This window comes from Neomonachus schauinslandi, chromosome 15 (assembly GCF_002201575.2).
Source record: "Neomonachus schauinslandi chromosome 15, ASM220157v2, whole genome shotgun sequence".
Lineage (NCBI taxonomy): Eukaryota > Metazoa > Chordata > Mammalia > Carnivora > Phocidae > Neomonachus > Neomonachus schauinslandi.
The window spans coordinates 38,501,175-38,507,153 of NC_058417.1; the positions used below are offsets into that span (position 1 = coordinate 38,501,175).

General features: G+C 59.5%; 1 protein-coding gene across 1 annotated transcript in view; it reads left to right on the forward strand.

The window, feature by feature from the left end:
- The first annotated feature begins 333 nt into the window (after positions 1–333).
- The window catches only part of THRA (thyroid hormone receptor alpha), a 22,008-nt gene continuing 16,362 nt past the window's right edge, over positions 334–5,979 (forward strand). Inside the window, exon 1 of the mRNA XM_044921899.1 lies at positions 334–347. The gene's annotated coding sequence lies outside the window, so the exon portion shown is untranslated. The remainder of the gene's footprint in view (positions 348–5,979) is intronic.

A 5,979-nucleotide genomic window follows, 5' to 3' on the forward strand; every position in this document is an offset into this window, starting at 1 on the left:
GCGGCTGGCCGGGGTCCCGGGGCGCGGCAGGGGGCGGGTGGCGGGGGCCGGCGGCGGCGGCGAGGCGGCCTGCAGGGAGCAGCCGTGAGCCGGCCGGGCGCGCCGAGCCCGAGCCCCAGCCGGAGCGGGGCGGGGGAGGGAGGAGCCAAGAGCGGCCGCCGCCTCTGCCGGAGGAGCCGCGGGGCCGCCACACTCGCCCCCCGCCCCCCCCCCCCGCCCGCTCGCACCCCCCCCCGGGCGCTGGAGGCGGGCGGCCCGGGCCCCACCGGCCCCCCATGGACGCCCCCGGCACGGGGCGCTGAGACCCCCGCGTCGCTGCCCAGCCCTGTCCAGCGCGCCACGCCGAGGTAAGGGGGAGGGAGCGAGGGGGCATTAATATGCAAATGCCTCGCGATTGATTATGCAAAGCCGTGGGGATCTAGGGCCAGCTCCCTGGCGGGCTGGGGGCGCCCGGGGGGTTCCCGCTGCCAGCCTCAGCTTTCCCCGGCGCCCCGGTCACCCTGTCACAGTCCGGGAGCTCGCAACTTACGCCCTGGGGAAGGGAGGTGTTGCTGGGAGGTCGGTGGGCCCCGGGGTTCGCCGGCAGAGATGGCGTCCAGGCCTCCCCCTCGAGGGCCCGCCCGGCCTCTGTCCGGCCCGTCTGCTGCGCACTCCCGGGCCCGGCCCCGCTGCCGGCCGCCGGAGCTCCCCCGCCCGCCGCGGTTTGTTTACGGTGCGCGGGAGGCCTGCCCCCCCCCCAGCCCCCACCCCTAGCCTCCGAGGCAGAGGCCGAGGCCGAGGCCGAGTGGCCTTTGCAAAGCCGCCTCCAGCTGCGGAGGGCTGTATGAGTGGGGTGGGGGGTGGGCTTGCACAGGCCCCGGGAGAGGGAAGTCTCCCCCCCACCACCATTCCACCCGCCTCCCCAATTGAGCATGGCTCTCTGGTTGCAACACTCCTAATTGCAAAAACGCAGCTTGGAGGGGAGGGAGTGTGTGTGTGTAGGGGGGGAGTGTATGTGAGGGTCCCTAGGTGATCTGGAGAGTTGCAAGCTAGTGCGGTTAGGGAAGAGAGGGAGGAAGGGACCTGTGTGGTGTGCCTCCCCCCCTTGTTTCCCTCCTCTTGCAACGTGTCTCTGGTGCCCCTTCTGTGCCTGGGGCCCTCCCTTGTCCGGTGTGAAAGAAAGGCCTGGGGCGGGGGGCAGGGATGATAGGGCCAATGGAGAGAGCCACCCTTTACAGGGGTGGAGGTCGCAGAAGAAAAGCCAGTGGGATAGGAGCCTGCCCCTCAATGATGGCTCTGGCCCCAGGAAGGGGAAGGGATGCAGGGGGCTGTTGTCCCCGACGAGGGAGGGGAAGCAAATGTGACATGCAGACACAGAGATATGCCCACACAGACAGCCACATGCATGCACACCCAGGGACACCCAGGCAGACTCAAGGACAGGAGCTGCTGGACACACCCACATGGGGACAAGGGAAGAGGCAGGCTGCCGCTGCACCGGGGAGCTCAAAGGGGTGGGACACACCCACGGGAGACCAAGAGCAAGGAGACCGATCCATGCACATACCCACGCACAGGGTCACACGGAGATGCTGTCACACACAGGGGCAAGGAGGAGTCGCTGTCACCCACACAGAAAAAGTCACTATCATCGAACGCATGCATGAACACAGAGCAGTTGCACACAGCCGCACATTACAAAAGACCCTGTCACTCACAGCCACACACGTGCTAGCATGAGCCCAGTCCCACAGGCATCATCCCCTGCCTTGACAGTGACTGTCACTCAGTCAAACGCAAAGGCAGTTACACATCAACACATGTATACACAACTTAGCAACAAGTATTTTCCTGGACTCTTACTGTGGATCTCTAAGGTTCCGTGTACAACAAAACCTCTACTCCAAGGAAAAGCAAATTCGTCTCTGTGAAAAGACTTTCCTGCATAATGGTGCAAGACATGCATTCATGATAATATTCTCAGTCTCTGTCGCTTGTCATTTCCCACCCCCCCTCAATGGTGAGCCCTTGAGACCTGGGAGAATCACTCCAAGAGCTCTGGATCCCACCCAGAGCCTAGCACAGGAAGTGCTCTGTAAATACTTGTTAATTGATTGCCTGGGAACTCCATACACAGGTGTACTCATTTGCACACAGTCCCAGGGACTCAGGTGCAGAAGGCATTCACAAGGCTCAGGTCCACACAGTCACAGGTCCACGTGGACAGCCGTGTCCAGACATCCCCAGACGTGCACACTGTAGCTGTGCAGTCAGGCGCACCCCTAGATGCACACACAGTTGTAGATTTTTTTCCCTCAAGCTTCCTCCTGTCTTCCTCTAGGCTCAGCTTTTTTTTTTTTTTTTTTGAGGGACAGAGAAACAAGAGCAAAGAGAGCAGGGGCAGGGGGGTTCCAGAGGGCCGAGTCATGGGGCTGAAACAATGTCCAGTGACTTCCAGCAGCTGAGATTATCCTAGCTGCTGTGGGGGGGGGGAGGAGTTGGGGAGAGCCAGCTCCTAGGGAGCGGTCCCTCTCTCTACCTTGAAAGCAAACGCGGGATCTAGCTGCTCCTGCCAGGGTCGTTTGTCTGAGCTTTTCCTGGGACCATTGACTTGGCCTCGCCCCCTCCCAGAGGAGTTCCTGCCTCCTACCATGAGTCTGGCCCCTTGTCCCACCTCTGCCCTCCTGTCTAAACTTGGAAGCCTTCCTTAGGAGGCCGTATGCTGGTGAGTGTCTGGGTGAGTGATGTGTATTTTTGACTTGGAATTTCTCTCTAACGCTGTCTCCCTTTTGCTCTGTCTTGCTGTGTCTGATTCTCCCTCTCCTCGTTTATCTGACAGTCTGGAACTCTCACCCGGGTCGCCGCCCCTGTCTACCCCTGCTCTTGTCTCTGCCACAGCCTCCTTTCTCAGAGCTGGGAACTGGCAGTGATGAGCTTCATACTTTTCCAGTTGTTAAGACTCAAACCCCGCCCCTCGCCCCGCCTGCCCTGCCTCTGGGGTCAGCAAGAGGTTGGGGTGGGGGGGGTTGGGGGGCTCAGCTGGCTGCTCAGGACATCCTGCGCTTCCTCAGCGCTGCAGCTGCAGCAGCAAGTTTTGGGGGCTGAGAGTGGGGGGAAGGGACGGGGGTCAGCTAGAGCTCACGCTGACCTCTTAGGCTGACAGGCTCAGCCAGGGCACACCAGCTGGGTGGAAGCCCCCGGTCTGCGGGCTCCAGCCAGCTAGCTCCTAAGCGAGCCAGCCAGGAGGCTCCCCCACACACTGACCCACTGGAAAATTGTCACCCCCATGGGCAGTGGCGGGAGTTGGCAGGGCCCGACTGAGCAGGGTCAGTGGCACTGCTCACAATGGCCTTTCTCCACACCCCTGGCAGCTGAGATCCACCTCGGAGATGCCCAACAGCTGTGCCCTCTGCCCAGCCTCAGAGCTTGGTTCTGAAGGTACAGCTGCCCAGATTAGGTGGGGGGCTGAGTGAGGCCCTGTCTCATGAATGTAGGCTCCAGCCTGGAGTGGGAATTTGAGCCAGGGGGTAGTGGGGCAGGGGCCCCAGAGCCCAGGGGGGCACCAAGCGTTTCTGGCCATGCTCCCCTCCAGCCATGACCTGTTTGGATGAGGAGGCACTGGTAGTGATTCTACCCTAGATAATCCATAGGCTGCTACAGAAGGGGAAATTGAGGCTCAGTCACAGGGGAGACATAGCTGGATCAAAGAACAAGCTATGGTTCCTTTAGCGGATAATATACTCTCAGGGTTAAGAGGAGGGATTTTTTTTTTTTTCTTTTCTTTTTTTGGAGCTGGAGTGCCTGGGTTTGAATCCCAGCTCTGCCACTTGCTGGTTGTATAACCTTGGGCAATCGATTTAACCTCTCCCATGCCTTGTCGGTAAATTGAGGATGAAAATACCTATCTCGTTCAGTTTTTTGAGGATTCGAGGAGCTAGAATATATAAAATGCTTTTAAAAGTGCCTGGTGCATAAGAAGCACCGTGTTAGCTGTTACAATGAGGAAGCCTGTGGGTCTGGGGTCCCCTGGATTTCTTGGAGAAGCTGGGTGAAGAAGTGGATCTCCAGATGTCACAGGAATGGGATGGGGGTTGGGGAGGACAGTGGGTCCCTAAGCTCCAGCCTCCTCACCCTTGCTGTCACATCTCTCTCCCCACAAGTTTTTTTTTTTTTAAATATTTATTTGACAGAGAGACGCAGCGAGAGAGGGAACACAAGCAGGGGGAGTGGGAGAGGGAGAAGCAGGCTTCCCGCTGAGCAGGGAGCCCGATGCGGGGCTCGATCCCAGGACCCTGGGATCATGACCTGAGCCGAAGGCAGACGCTTAACGACTGAGCCACTCAGGCGCCCCTCCCCACAAGTTTTTGCAGCCTGGAGCCCCTCTGCCTCTTGCATGTCGAGTGTACAGCACCCTACCTGTCCACTAGGGACACAGCATCCCAGCCACCTACCGTCAGTCAGTCACCCAGGACCTAGTGCTAGCTGATGGATACGCGATTCCCCATCCCTGCACTGAGGGGGCATTAGTGTGACAGGTGGTGGCACTGAGTAAGGACCAGTGGGTGGGTGTGGCACCTTGAGGGCCAGAGCCTGTCCTGGGTTGCCTCTCTTCCCCTGTGAGTCTGGTGATAAGACTCCTCTCTCCCCCAAATCCCTTTTCGTCAGCCCCTCCCCTTCAAGATGCAGCAAGGACAGTGGAGGACAGTGGTGGGCCACTGGGGAGCCGTTGGGGTGGGAAGCGAATCTTAACTCAAGTTCTCACGGTTGCAAAGGGGACTTGTGCCTCTTGGGGAGGGAGGCAAGCATGCCTATAGTGGAAAGAGCACTGGCTGGGAGCTGGAGGCTGGGTTTGTGCCATTCCCTGGTTGCTGACTTTGCCTGGATTCTCCTCATCTGGAGACAATGATGCCCTACCTCACTCCCAGTGGAGGGTAAATAACATAATGTGGCCTGACACCTGTGTTCAGTCCGGGTCGCATCCTGGCTTCATAAGCAATGCCTGTGGATGCTCCTGTTCTTCTGGGGCCTGGCGTGCTCCAGGGAGGGGATCTACATGCCCCCCCTGGAACCAGAGACAATTTCCAATCTCTCACAGGGGCATCTGGGGCTGGTGTGTGCTGATGGTGGTGGGGGGGGGCATTATATGGTTTTCAGGCATAGGGGGTGTTGTCTGCCCGCCTCCCTGGCAGGCCAAGGTCGGGGTAACAAAGGGGATCTCCTTCTAGTATGCCTTTGTATGAGGTGGTCCAGAGGGAGGGGTCAGAAGTTCTCTGGGTAGACAAGGAAAGCAAGGTGGAACTTACTGGTGCCCAGGAAATGCTATCCTTGCTCCTCCGCTCTGAGGATGAGCACTTAGTCTGGGGACTAGGGACTGGGGTTAAAGGTTAGGGCCAAAGGCAAAGCCTCGCCCCCCGTCCCCAGCAGTGGCAAAGAGCAGCCCCAGCCCACCTCCCCTTCTTCCTCCTGTCTTCCTCTTGTAAGGAAGAGACGAGTTCTTGGCTCCCAGAGCCTGAGCTGTCTGTTTCATTTTCTCTTTTACCCGGGCGCGTGGGCGGGGGAAAGGGAGCGCGGAGCCGAGGCTATGGGCTATTGGTGGCTATCGGAGTTTTTGTACACATCAGTGAGTGGGTGTGTTGTGCGCGCATCCATGTGTGCGTGTTTTATGCATGTGTGGGCTGGGGAGGGCTCTGAATATCTGCTGGAACCCGGCACCGGGAGCCCGCGGCTCTGCGCATGCGCGGTGAGTGTGTGTGTCTGCACGTGTTCGTGTGTGTGCCGGAGACTCAGCTGCATTCACTTGCTCGCGCGCGCTCTCTCTCTCGCTCTCTCCCGCTCTCTCCTGTGCCTTTCGCGCGCGCACACACACACGTACACACACACAATTTTCAATCTCTCTCTCCCCATTCCCTCCCTCCCCCTCTCCTCCTTCTCTAGCCCTCGCCGCGCGCTCTCTCTCTCCCCCCTCCCTCCCTCTTTCCCTCTCCCTCCCTCCCTCTCTCC